We start from the raw sequence: 13,446 nt of genomic DNA, 5'->3' as shown, positions 1-13,446 counted from the left end.
GTACCCATGGTCCACTCTATCGAACGCTTTCTCCTGATCAAGAGACAGGAGGGCGAACGACAGACCGTCTCTACGCCCGAGTTCCAAAAGGTCTTGGACTAGAAATAGGTTGTCAAAAATGCTGCGGCCCAGGACAGTGTAGGTCTGGTCTGGGTGGGTCACATCCTCCATCACAGACCCGAGCCGCAGCGAGATTGCTTTAGCTACGATTTTGTTGTCCGTGCTAAGGAGCGAGACGGGATGCCAATTTCATAAGTCGCGGAGGTCCCCCTTCTTTGGCAACAAGGCGAGCACCGCTCGCCTGCACGAAAGAGGGAGGACCCCGCCCTGCAAAGACTCGGCCCAGACAGTGGCTAGGTCTGGGCCAAGTATGTCCCAGAATGCGCGGTAGAACTCCACGGTCAGCCCGTCCATGCCCGGAGATTTATTGGTGGGCATGCGGCGGAGGGCTTCCGAGAACTCGGCCAGGGTGAGAGGCAGCTCTAGCCGGTCTCGGTTGCCCACGCTGACCGTGGGGAGTTCCTCCCAGAGCACCCCGCAAGCGCCAGGATCGGTCGGATCCGGGGAGAAAGGCTTGTGTAGAAGTCGCGGGCCCTCCCACACATCTCCTCCGGATCCGTGAGGGGGGTGCCGTCTTCCGCTAGAAGGCAGGTGACGTGTTTCTTGGCCCCCCTCGTTTTCTCCAGGGCATAGAAGAAGCGGGAGCCGTGGTCCATCTCCTGAAGGAGGCGGATGTGGGACCGGACGAAGGCACCTCGGGCCCGGTGGTCCTCGAGGGCCCGAAGCTCCTCCCGCTTCTCCCGGCACGCTCCGCAGAGGGACGGGTCCTCGGGGTCGGCGGCCAGGCGCCTCACCAGCTCCAAGACCTCCCGTTCCAACTGCTCTATCGCCTTATTTCTCCGTCGGCTGGTGCCCTGGGTGTAGTCACGGCAGAAGAGTTTGGCGCGCACCTGCCCTAGATCCCACCATTGCCGCGCCGAGGGAAAGGCACGCTGCTGCTCTCGCCAGGCCAGCCAGAACTCCCGGAAGGACGTCACAAAGCCCTCATCCTCCAACAGGCTGTTGTTAAAGTGCCAATAGGCCGGCCCCGGCCTCTCTGCATGGAGGGAGGCTGTTATGGTAGCTAGATGGTGGTTGGAGAAAGGGGCTGGCCGAATGTTGGAGGAGTGGGCTCGTGAAAGATGGAAACGGGATAAATAAATACGGTCCAACCGAGAGTGGTGTGACTGATGGGCCTCCACCCAGACAAAGGTGAACGTGGAAGTGTCATCTGGGTGGTGGTCACGTCAGACGTCCACTAGGGAGTGATGTTCGACTATTCCTCGGAGAATGTTCGCGGCGGCTGGGCTCAGCTCGGCCCTTGAGCAGTCCTGCTCCTCGAGGGTGGTGTTAAAGTCCCCTCCCAGGACTAGGCACTCGTGAGAATCTAGGGTGCCGAGGAAGTCGGACACCCGCTGATAGAATTGCGGCCGCTTTGGGCTCGTTGTTGGGGCATAGATGTTAACATGGCTGACCACGAGCCCCTCCATACAGACTCGGAGATGCAGCAGGTGGCCTCAGTGACCCCTAGCACCTCGGGCCGTAGATTGGAGGAGAACAGGGTCGCCACTCCCGCTTGTCGAATCGTGAAGTGGCTAAAGTAGACCCCGTCACCCCACTCCAGCCGCCAGCTGTCCTCGGTAACAGGGCGGCATTGGGTAGAAAAGGAGGGACGGAGGTCAGGACTAGGCGGATGCCCAGGTCCTCTAGCAGCTCCAGGGGGACGAACACCCCCCCCCCCCACCGCCAGGCCCTTCTCCACCATCTCCTGGGCGGCAGCCTCCGATGCTAAGAAAAAAACAACCTTCCCGTACATTTTGGAGGCCGCCATAATAGCCGTGGGTCCTACCAGCCTCGCCAACACCTGCACGTATGTCTCCACGTGGGGCAAGGTGGGCACCAGGAGGCAACGGACACCGTGCTTCCTGGTCATGGTGGGAAAGGGGCCCCGGCCGCTATTGTTGGTAGCGGAGGTGGTGGGTGGGCGAGATGACGAGGCGGCAGGCGGGGGAGGGGGGGCGCTGCCACCGCCCGGACATACACCCTGGGGGCTGGGGGAGGGAGGCTCACAGAGCTGGTGGAGGGAACAGCGGGGAGGGATGCCATGGTTGATGACGAGGCCACAGCGGTGGGGGCAGCCCCTGCCATGGAGGGCCTGGTGGTTGTAGCGGGGCCCTTTCCCTTCTTCACACCCTGGCCTTTCCGGCTAACCGGGGGGGCTCTCCTAGAATCTGGGGGGGCGGTGGGCATAGCAGCGGCCGTAGTCACCCCGGTGCCTCTGGCTGCCAATGCCCCAGCGGGGGCAGTGGCAGGTGTTTTGGCAGCAGTGGTGGGGGGGAGGCTTGGGGGTTGATTAGAACACCTGCAGCCAATCAAGAAGCTGCTAGAATCAATTAAGGCAGGCTAATCAGGGCACCTGGGTTTTAAAAAGGAGCTCACTTCAGTTTGTGGTGTGTGTGTGAGGAGTTGGGAGCAAGAGGCACTAGGAGCTGAGAGTGAGAACACGGACTGTTGGAGGAGTGAGGTGTACAAGCATTATCAGACACCAGGAGGAAGGTCCTATGGTGAGGATAAAGAAGGTGTTGGGAGGAGGCCATGGGGAAGTAGCCCAGGGAGTTGTAGCTGTCGCACAGCTGTTCCAGGAGGCATTCTAGACAGCTGCATTCCACAGGGCCCTGGGCTGGAACCCGGAGTAGAGGGCGGGCCCGGGTTCCCCTCCAAATCCTCCCAACTCCTGGTCAGACACAGGAGGAGTTGACCTGGACTGTGAATTCAGAAAAACGGCCAAGCTGAGGGCTGCCATGAAGCTCCAAGGCGAGCAAATCTGCCAATAAGCGCAAGACCCACCAAGGCAGAGCAGGAACTTTGTCACAAAGGTTAAAGCAGGTAAACATACACACACAAATGTACAGTCTTAGGTTCCAAAAGACAATAGAAGCTTCTGTAATATGTAAGCTCTATACATCCTCTCAGGCTAACCCAAGCTAAGCAGCTGGGGATCCTTTGCTTATGCTTGGGAATCTTTGCCCCTCACTGTTCAAGCAGCATAGAGATAATTTCTTCTTGACAAGGATTTTTATTCCCTTCCCCCAGAGTTCAAGCAGATGGGATGAGTATTTTTGCATGTATCCTCTGCATGGATGTGGGGAGAACAATCCACAAAGTCTTTTGTCCACTGATGTTCCAAACTGCCTTGTCTGGTGTCTGTGGGCCTTTTTTTTTTTTTTTTTTGCTGGAGAGGAGATGACACCTCTGTGTAAATTAGTTTTTTATACTTGCTAATAGTTCTCTCTGACTGGGTTTACAGTTTGACCAAATACTTTTATAGTTACCGAGCAAATGCTTAAATGTTACGTCCCAGCTATGCAGTTCTCCGTGGTCAGTGAGGACTAGGGGCCTTGATGTGAGCTGGCACTTGGTCTGCCAGCATCACATCTGTTTCTATGGTAGCACCTAAAGGCCCCTACAAAGACTGGAGCTTTATATTAAGCACTGCACAGAATGAGATAGTCCATGGTCTAATGAGCTTATAGTCTTAAATAGACGAGACATATAAAGAATGAAACAGAGGTAAAGTAACTTGACTAAGATGACCCAGTACCAGAACCAGTACCCACATCTTCTGACTCCCAGTCTAGTGCTTGATCCACCAAACCACTTTGCCTGTCTATAGTGTAGTATGCTCAGCTCAGTGACAACCTAGAAAGAGTTAATATCTTGTAATATATGGTAGAGTTGAATCCATCTTTTCTTTTCATCCTTAATGGTTGATTTATACTTTTATGCCCAATCTTTGCAAAAGGTCTAGAAACTTGCTTGTATAATAATAAAAAATCTGAGACTTTCCTTTTACCCATTTAGGTTCCCCAAATCAAGCTTTTCAGAACTCAAAGGCTAGCTCTTTCAGGCCTTGTCTACACTACGGGTGGAAATGGATCTAAGTTACACAACTTCAGTTACGTGAATAATGTAGCTGAAGTTGACGTACTTATATCTACTTACCGCGAGGTCCACACTACGCTATGTCGATGGGATACGCTCTCCTGTCGACTGCCCTGGTGCTTCTTGTTCAGGTGGAGTACAGGAGTCGGCGGGAGAGCACTCTGCGGTAGATTTAGCGGGTCCACTAAATCGACCACCAATGCATGGATCGCAGCACATCGATCCCCGGGTAGGTGTAGGCAAGCCCTCAGTGCATATGGGACTGTAAGGCCCCTTGCGGAGCATCTCAAATAACTTGTTTGGCTGAACAGCACCAACAGAGAATCTCTGCTTCTTTTGAAACCTAAACACTAGCAAAATCCGGCCCAGGATTTGGCCTTATATGCATTAGCAATATTACAAGAAATGTAATCCCCATCAAAGAGTTATTCAGCATTCTCTTCAATGGCATGCACGCAGACCATCCTTTAAAATAGGGATGGGCAAACTTTTTGGGCTGAGGGCCACATTGGGTGGGGAAATTGTATGCAGGGTTGGGGTGCGGGAGGGGGTGCGGTGTGCAGGAACGGGCTCAGAGCAAGGGATTGGGGCAGAGGAGGGGTGCAGGGTGTATCAGAGGGCTCAGAGAAGGGGGCTAGGATGCAGGAGGAGTGCGGAGTGCAGGAGGGAGCTCAGGGCAGGGCGTTGGCGTGCAGGAGGGGTGCGGGGTGTGATGGGCCAAAGGGCAGGGAGTTGGGGTGCAGGATGCAGCAGGGGGCTCAGGGCAGGGAGTCGGGGCGCGAGGTGCAGGCAGGGGGCTTAAGGCAGGGAGTTGGGGGGCAGGGTGCTCCCTGCCTGCCTGCTCTGGCCCCACATCGCGCCATGCCACTCTGAGAAGCAGCCAGCACCGTGTCCCTGCGCGGCCCCTGCGGGAGGGGGAGGCACAGGGCTCTGCGTGCTGCCCTTGCCACGCCTCCAGGAACCTCCCCTGAAGGTCCCATTGGCCGCAGTTCCCCGTTCCTAGCCAATGGGAGCTGCAGGGGGCGGTGCCTGGAGGCAAGGGCAATGCACGGAGCCTTCTTGCCTCCCTGCCCGGGACCCCAGGGACATGGTGCCAGCCACTTCTGAGGATGGCGCGGGGCCTGCGGCACCATGGGGGGCAATCCCGTAGGCTGGATCCAAAGCCCTGAGGGGCCGGATCCGGCCCGCAGGCCGTAGTTTGCCCACCCCTGCTTTAAAAGGTAGAAAGGATAGCACTAACAAGAATTCAGGCTCACAATACAGCCAATACATCTGCATCCCTTAAAATAGCACTTCTTAAACCCATCTCATTGGTTATCTTTGTAAAGCTCTAAAATTTGTTTCGCAAGTGATCTCTCTCTTCCTATGTATGAAACCACGGTTGCTATTTGTGATTCTAGAATGTGTTTCATAGTTCAGCTGATGATGACTGAAGACGTGATTTTTGCAAGCAGCTCTGCAGGGGCTGCCCACGCAGAGCTCCTTGCTGGATCGGGGTCTAAGTATATATGGAAATATTTTTTTTCCTTTTTTTTTTTTTTTTTTTTTTTTGGCTTTTGTTTTAACTCATATAGCGGAACTTTGATTATTCCCACTTCACTATTCTGTAAAGCTGACTATTCACACTAAAGGAAAAGGTAGCTTCATTCCACTTCAAGGAAAAAATGTAATAGCAAAGCTCTGTACTGAGGTTTCATATTCTTAAAACATCATTACTTTTACAAAATACACCACAGTACTTTTAAGCATATTCAATTAAGTATTATCATAAGCATTTTTCATAATAAATGATATTCACTGATCCAGTGTTATAGCTAGCACTGTATATAATTTAGGTTGCCAGACACTTTCCATTGTAAGACCCTGTTTTTGGTTGCTGATAACTTTACCAAACTCTAACCATTTGGGCTGAAATTTTCTCTGTCAGGTGGCTGTCTCAAGCTGAATTTTTTGGGAAAGCATCAGCTAAAATGGCCTAGGAATTTGAGAGCTAGATTAGGAAAAAATACATTATGCCTAATTATTACACCAGTTCTGAGGATAAGCTCCGTTCTTTGGAGTGAGGATTTTAAATGTAGTGTTGGGAGGGCAGGACATGCTGGTGGGTGGGGGTGTGTGTGTGTGTGTGTGAGAGAGAGAGAGAGAGAGGTGGGTGTGTGTGTGTGGGGGAATGTATAGGTCAGATTGGGAACTCTTGTTTTGTGAGTGCTGTTTTGATTATAACCTTCATTGTAACCTTCACTTTGTGTTGTAACCTACAAGAAGGCAGATTCTGTGCCAATTTTGTGATGGATGCCTCTGTGCACCATGGTCTAAAACAAGACCATCAATAGGCCACCGAGAAGCCACAAGGTGGTAATAACTTTCAGTCCTTACTGAGATGGGCTTGATTTGAACATGTTAGCTAAAGGTGAAAGGCATTTATACTCTATTCTTGGTCGTGAATCATCCAGGCCTCCATCAAAGCTTATTTACTAGAAGAATATGATTTTTAATCTGGCTGACAGCATCTCAAATTGCATAAACAAATCACATGTTAATGGGAAATAATACCATTAGGCACTTCCTCTCTTGATGCTCCGAAGTGATCTAACATGCCTATATCCCACTGATAAGTATTCAGTGGCAATTATTTTAATCTTTCTTTAATAATGGAGAAGGATTATTAGTCACAACTCTCATATGGAAATATATGGGGAGAATAACATGTGCTTTAACACATTTCTTTGTTTGAAAAGTATTTGAAAAAATATTATTAGAGTTGCCTAGATCATTGGATACATTATTGGAGCCTAGTTCTCGTAAGTTACTGGTATAAGTCAATCCAGTGCAAGCTCCATTTTACTCCAGTGTAGTCCATGTACATTAGAGGTGTGGCTGCACAGGTGCAAATTCCTTAAACTGTGTTCTGTCCTGTTGCAGTTATTGGAGTTACACAGAGTGTAACAAGGGCAAAATTTGGCTCTTAGGTATTTTCGAATAACTGCCTAGCTGTGCATTTACACTAAAGATGGAAAACTGCTAACACAGAGCAACCTTGACAGCATTTTACAGTCACTAGGTAAGCATGAAATACCCTTGTGATGAAGGTGAGTGAGTGCTGTAATTTCTGCTTCGTATACAGGAAAATGAAGGTGTGGGGTGGCTAAGTGACTTGCCTAAGGCGATTGAGCGTGTTAGGATTAAAACTCAAAAGTTTGGGGCTTTTAGAATGCTGTTCAGACCACCAGACCAGACTTGCTTTGGGTAAAAACACGGGTGTAACTTTGTTAAAGATTTTTTTTCCTTGCTAAATCCTGAAAGCACAAAAGAATTAGGTACAAAATATTAGGCCAAATTCACCCCTGGTGCAACTCAGTTGTCATAAATGGAGTTAGAACAGGGATGAATCTACTCCAGTTCTTTAACATTTGTGGCAGAATGGCCGATGTTGGTATGGTGGATCCCATGCTTTTGTTGGTGGGGAGGGGAGCTAGGATGCCACCCGTTGCCCCTGCCCTTGGGGTGCCAAGAGCCACACTAGTGGCTCAGGAAGGTGGTAGAAGAGGGAAGCAGGGAAGGGGTCTGGGTTTGCTCCTCACTCTGAGCACCAGCCCTCACAACCCCTGAGGGTTTCTTACCCTTTTCCCCCTTAGGTAGGGTTACCCTTGGTCTTTGAGGCTGGGGGAGGGAGTCTCCCTGCCCTGCTGGGGCAGGGTCTCCCTTCCTCCAGTTCTCTGGTCTTTCAATGCTCAGCAACACACCTCCAGACTCCAGTCCTTTCTCCTTCCTGACACCACCCTGTCTGCATGAAGCAGGGTTTTTTTATTAGGTTCCTGACAGGGTCTTAGTTGACTACAGAGCTCCAATTAACCTGTAGTAACCTTCCCTAGACTACAGGGAACCATGCCTTAATTAGCTTAGGGCTTATATATCTCCCCTCTACCACTCACATATACTAAAATTGGAATGATACAGAGAAGATTAGCATGGCCCCTGCACAAGGATGACACGCAACTTTGTGAAGTGTTCCATAAAAAAACCACTCTCCCACTGCCCCTTGGCCCTGCTGTATCACATATCCTTCGCCTCCCGCTCAACACCACGGGGTTGGCTACTTGGGACGAGAGACAGTTGTTGTGACAGGCCAGCCGTGTTGCCGTGTTGGCTTCTGGCACTATGCTGTATCCGGAAGTGGAAAGGTTGTAGAGATAGGAACCATCTAGTCCAGTGGTCTCCAAAGTGGGGCGCGCGCACCCCAGGGGGTGCGTCAGAGGATCCCAGGGGGTGCACGGCAGGAGGAGCACCACTGGATGGCATTCCGCCATTTTTTTTCTTCGGCGGCAGCTCTGAACACCTGCAGCAGGTCTTCCCCTCTGGCAGCACACCTGCGGCAGGTCTTCCCGTCTTCTTTCTTCAGCAGCACGCCTTCGGTAGGTCTTCCGCTCTCCTTTCTTCAGAGGCACCGTGGGGGTGCGTGATCCAAAAACTTTGGAGACCACTGATCTAGTCACTCATGCATTCCTCTCCTTGTTTGTGTGCATCCATTGGAGTGGAGCGTGGCCCATCACAAGGGTGAACTGCCGCCCAAGTAGGTAGTACCGTAGAATCTCTTTGGCCCATTTAACTGCTAGGCATTACTTTTCTACTACAGCGTACCATTGCTCCCTGGGCAGGAGCTTCTGGCTGAGGTAAAGGATCGGGTGCTCCTCATCCCCACCATCTGTGAAAGGAGCGCCCCAAGTCCTACCTCCAAGGCGTCTGTTTGTAGAATGAATTCCTTCTCGAAATCTGGGGCTATGAGCACTGGATGACTGCAAAGGGCCATCCTCGTGTGTGAAAGCTTCTTCTGCCACCTCGGTCCACTAAACGATCTCCGGGCCCCGAGTTCTTATCAGGTCTGTCAGAGGCACTGCCCTCGGGGTGAAGTGAGGGATGAACCGGCGATAGTACCCCACTATCCCTAATAACGTTCTGACTTGCTTCTTGCGGATCAGTCGGGGCCTCCACTTGCAGTGTATTGCCTCCACTTTGTTCCATTGGGGTTTCTTGGAACCCCTTCTGACTACATACCCGAGGTATCTGGCCTCGGCTAGCCCTATTGCACATTTGGATGGGTTAGCGGTGAGGCCAGCCTACCTAAGAGCATCTAGTACTGCTTCCACTTTCCCAAGGTGTGTCTCCCAGTCAGGGCTATGGATTACTACATCTTCTAAATAGGCAGCAGCATACTTGGCATGGGGTCAAAGTAATCTGTCCATCAACTGTTGGAAAGTCGCGGGAGCCCCATTGGATCCCGAAAGGGAGGACGGTATATTGGAAGAGGCCGTTGGGTGTAGAAAAAGCGTTTTTTTCCTTGGCGTCCTCAGCCAGGGGGATCTGCCAGTAACCTTTTGTCAAGTCCAAGGTGATCAAGTATTGGGCCTTGCCTAACTGATGCACCAGCTCATTGATACTGGTATTGGGTAGGCATTGAATTGGGATACCTCATTTAATTTTCGGAAGTCATTACAAAATCTCAGGGTGCTGTCGGACTTGGGGACCAAGACAATAGGGCTGGTCCACTGTCTGTGGGATTCCTCAATCATCCAGAGTTCCAGCATGTTCCTTACTTCCTCCTTCCTTACTTCCTTCTTTTAGCCTAACCAAAAGAAGGTTGAGGGGAGATTTGATTGTTCTCTCTAAATATATCAGAGGGATAAATACCGGAGAGGGAGAGGAATTATTTAAGCTCAGTACCAGTGTGGACACAAGAACATATGGATATAAACTGGCCATTGGGAAGTTTAGACTTGAAATTAGATGAAGGTTTCTAACGATCAGAGGAGTGAAGTTCTGGAATAGCCTTCCAAGGGAAGCAGTGGGGGCAAAAGACCTATCTGGCTTCAAGATTAAACTCGATAAGTTTATGGAGGAGATGGTATGATGGGATAACATGATTTTGGCAATTAATTGATCTTTAACTATTCATGGTAAATAGGCCCAATGGCCTGCGATGGGATGTTAGATGGAGTGGGATCTGAGTTACCCAGGAAAGAATTCTCTGTAGTATCTGGCTGGTGAATCTTGCCCATATGCTCAGGGTTTAGCTGATCGCCATATTTGGGGTCGGGAAGGAATTTTCCTCCGGGGCAGATTGGAAGAGGCCCTGGAGGTTTGTCGCCTTCCTCTGTAGCATGGGGCACGGGTCACTTGCTGGAGGATTCTCTGCCCCTTGAAGTCTTTAAACCATGATTTGAGGACTTCAATAGCTCAGACATAGGTTTATCGCAGGAGTGGGTGGGTGAGATTCTGTGGCCTGCATTGTGCAGGAGGTCAGACTAGATGATCATAATGGTTCCTTCTGATCTTAATATCTATGAATCTATAATTTCTTCTCCTTTTGCCTCTGGTATACGATATGGTTTTATCATCATCCTTGCTCCGGGACAGGTGACGATGTGGTGTTGGATCAGCATCGTACAGCCTGGTTGTGTGGAGAATATGTCTTGGTTCCGCTGGATCATCTCGACGACCTCTGTTCGTTGTTCTGGGACTAATTTGGGGGATATCCTTACCTGCCTTTATCTCCACCCCAGGCATGTCTCCTGATTGAGCCAGGGTTTCAGTAAGTTGACATGGTAGATCTGCTCTGGCCTTTGGCTGCCTGGCTGCGTCACCTTATAATTCACCTCCCCAATGGCTTCCACAATCTCACAGAGTCCACGCCAGCTGGCCAGGAACTTGCTTTCTGTTGCTGGTACCAGTAGCAGCACCCGTTCTCCTGGCTGAAATTTCCATGTTTTTGCCCGACGGTTGTAGTGGGTTCGCTGGGCCTCTTGAGCTTTCTCCAAATGCTTTCATACTATGGGGGTCACTTGGGCTATTCATTTTTTCGTCTGGGCCACGTGTGCGATGACATTCTTCCCTGGGTTGGGTTGTTCCTCCCATTCCTCCTTCGCGATGTCTAATATGCCATGTTAGCAGTGTCTGTATAGTAGCTTGAAAGGGGAGAATCCAGTAGATGCCTGGGGAACTTCTCGTATCACAAACATCAGGTACGGTAGGAGGGTATCCCAGTCTTTTCCGCCTTGAGCCACCACCTTTCAGATCGTGCTCTTGAGAGTGCGGTTAAATTGCTCAACCAGACCATCTTTTTGGGGATGATAGACCGAGATCCGCAAGGCTTGGATGCGGAGCAGGGTACATAAGACTTTCATTACTCTCGACATGAAGGGAGTCCCTTGCTCTGTCAGGATCTCCTTAGGGATGCCTACCCTAGCAAATACTTGGACCAGTTCTTTTGCGATTGCCTTGGACGTGGGGTTTCTTAGAAGAATGGCTTCAGGTACCTTGTAACATAGTCCAGTGTGACGAGTATGCTGCAGTGGCCCTGGGCCGTTCTTTCTAGTGGGCCCACTAGATCCATGGCTGTCCTTTCAAACAGGACTTCAGTTACAGGCAAGGGTACCAACAGGGCCCTTAACTGAGGTCAGGGCTATGTATCTGGCATTTTGGGCAGGAGGTGCAATAGCGCTGCACTTCCGCCCGTATCCCCCGGCCAGCAGAACCTCCTTAGGACTCTATCCAGGGTCTTATCTGCTCTTAAATGTCCCCCAAACAGATGACTGTGAGCTAACTTTGATATGGCCCTTGTGTAATTCTGTGGCACCAAGAACTGTTCTACTACTTCCCCCCGTATTGGCACTGTGACAGCTTCAGTCACAGAGACCCCCTTGAGGCTGTCACCTGATGTGCTAATGAACTCTGAGCCCATTTTCCCTGCCAGCTTGGGACTCCAGAACCCTGCCTTGTTGAGCCAGACATGCTAGTTGGCTGTAACACAGACCCAGGTCTGGTCCATGCCCCCAGAGCTGCAGACTTTAACCAAAAATTGCTCAGCAAGTCACCTATTTCCAGCACCCAGACACCCAGCTCCCAATGGGATCCAAACACCAAATAAATCTGTTTTACGCTGTATAAAGATTATACAGGGTAAACTCATAAATTGTCCACCCTCTATAACAGTGATAGAGAGAGATGCACAGCTGTTTGCTCCCCCAGGTATTAATCACTTACTCTGGGATAATTAATAAACAAAAGTGATTTTATTAAGTATAAAAAGTAGGATTTAAGTGGCTTTAAGAAATAACAGACAGAACACAGTAAGTTACGAAGCAAAATAAAACAAAACATGCAAGTCTAAGCCTAATACGTTTAAGAAACTGCATACAGGTAAATCTCACCCTCAGAGATGTTCCAATAAGCTTCTTTCACAGACTAGACTCCTTCTTAGTTTGGGACCAATCCTTTTCCCTGGTACAGTTCTTATTAGTTCCAGCTCAGGTGGTAACTAGGGGATTTCTCATGACTGGCAACCTCTTTATTCTGTTCCATCCCCTTTTATATCTTTTTCACAAGGCGGGAATCCTTTGTCTCTCTTTGGGTTCCCACCCTTCCTTCTAAATGGAAAAGCACCAGGTTTAAGATGGATTTCAGTATCATGTGACATGCTCACATGTCCTGTGAGACTTCATTACTCATTGGCACCCATGTATACAGGAAGGCTTACAAGTAAACAGAGCCAATTGTCAATTTACAATCAATTGTCCTAGTTAATGGGAGCCATCAAGATTCCAAGCCACCATTAATGGCCCACACTTTGCATAGTTACAATAGGGCTTCAGAGTAATACTTCATATTTCTAGCTTCAGATACAAGAATGATACATTCATTCATATAGGATGAACACACTCAGTAGATTATAAGCTTTGTAATGATACCTTACAAGAGACCTTTTGCATAAAGTATATTCCAGTTACATTATATTTACACTCATAAGCATATTTCCATAAACATAGGGAGTGCAACGTCACTACCCAGTACAACAGATCATGTTTGATTATATAGTATAGTCCTGGGCCTTTGGTTTTCCCTTTTACTAGCACTCCATTTACCTCTGCTACCTCCTCCCTCACTCTGGTGCTCTTGGCCTGGCTCAGTTGGTCTTGCCCCACTAACTTCCCTGAGACCAGTGTGACAGCACTCCCAGAGTCCACCAAAGCTATGGTCTGGATCCTGTTCATCTTTACTGGCCTGGTGTACTCATGTGGGGCTGTCATGACCCCCACCAGGCTGATTAGTCCACATTTTGTCCCTGCAGTCCCCCAGATTGCATTGCATGGGCTCCTCCCTGTTGGGGCAATGGACTGCCTTATGCCCCAACTCCCCATGCTCATAACAATGATATCTCATCCCAGAGGTTGCTCTCTGTCTTGGTCGCTCTGACCCTCTCCCCCAGCCCTCTCCCCTTGGATCCCCAGGTCCCTTCAGGGCCTTAGGCCGCTCTTCGGTATCTGTTCTTCCAGCTATGGCTTTCTTGGATTTCTTGATGATCCGGGCCTCAGGGTCGGGAACGCTGTGTTTCGCCTCCCGGGGTTTCAAACAGTTCCCAGGCTGCCAGTAATCCCTCTATGAGGGTGACCAGTTTGTCAAAGGTGGAGGGGT

At 50.0% G+C, this 13,446-nt stretch overlaps 1 protein-coding gene and 1 pseudogene across 2 annotated transcripts in view; both read left to right on the top strand.

Moving 5' to 3' along the window:
• The window catches only part of NIBAN1 (niban apoptosis regulator 1), a 113,033-nt gene that overhangs the window by 17,148 nt on the left and 82,439 nt on the right, over window positions 1-13,446 (top strand). The window lies entirely within an intron of this gene.
• Window positions 7,909-8,001, top strand: LOC141993069 (U6 spliceosomal RNA; annotated as a pseudogene).

Source organism: Natator depressus, chromosome 8 (genome assembly GCF_965152275.1).
Source record: "Natator depressus isolate rNatDep1 chromosome 8, rNatDep2.hap1, whole genome shotgun sequence".
Taxonomy (NCBI): domain Eukaryota; kingdom Metazoa; phylum Chordata; order Testudines; family Cheloniidae; genus Natator; species Natator depressus.
The sequence above is the reverse complement of the archived record's forward strand: the minus strand, read 5'-3'. Positions and strand labels throughout refer to the sequence as shown.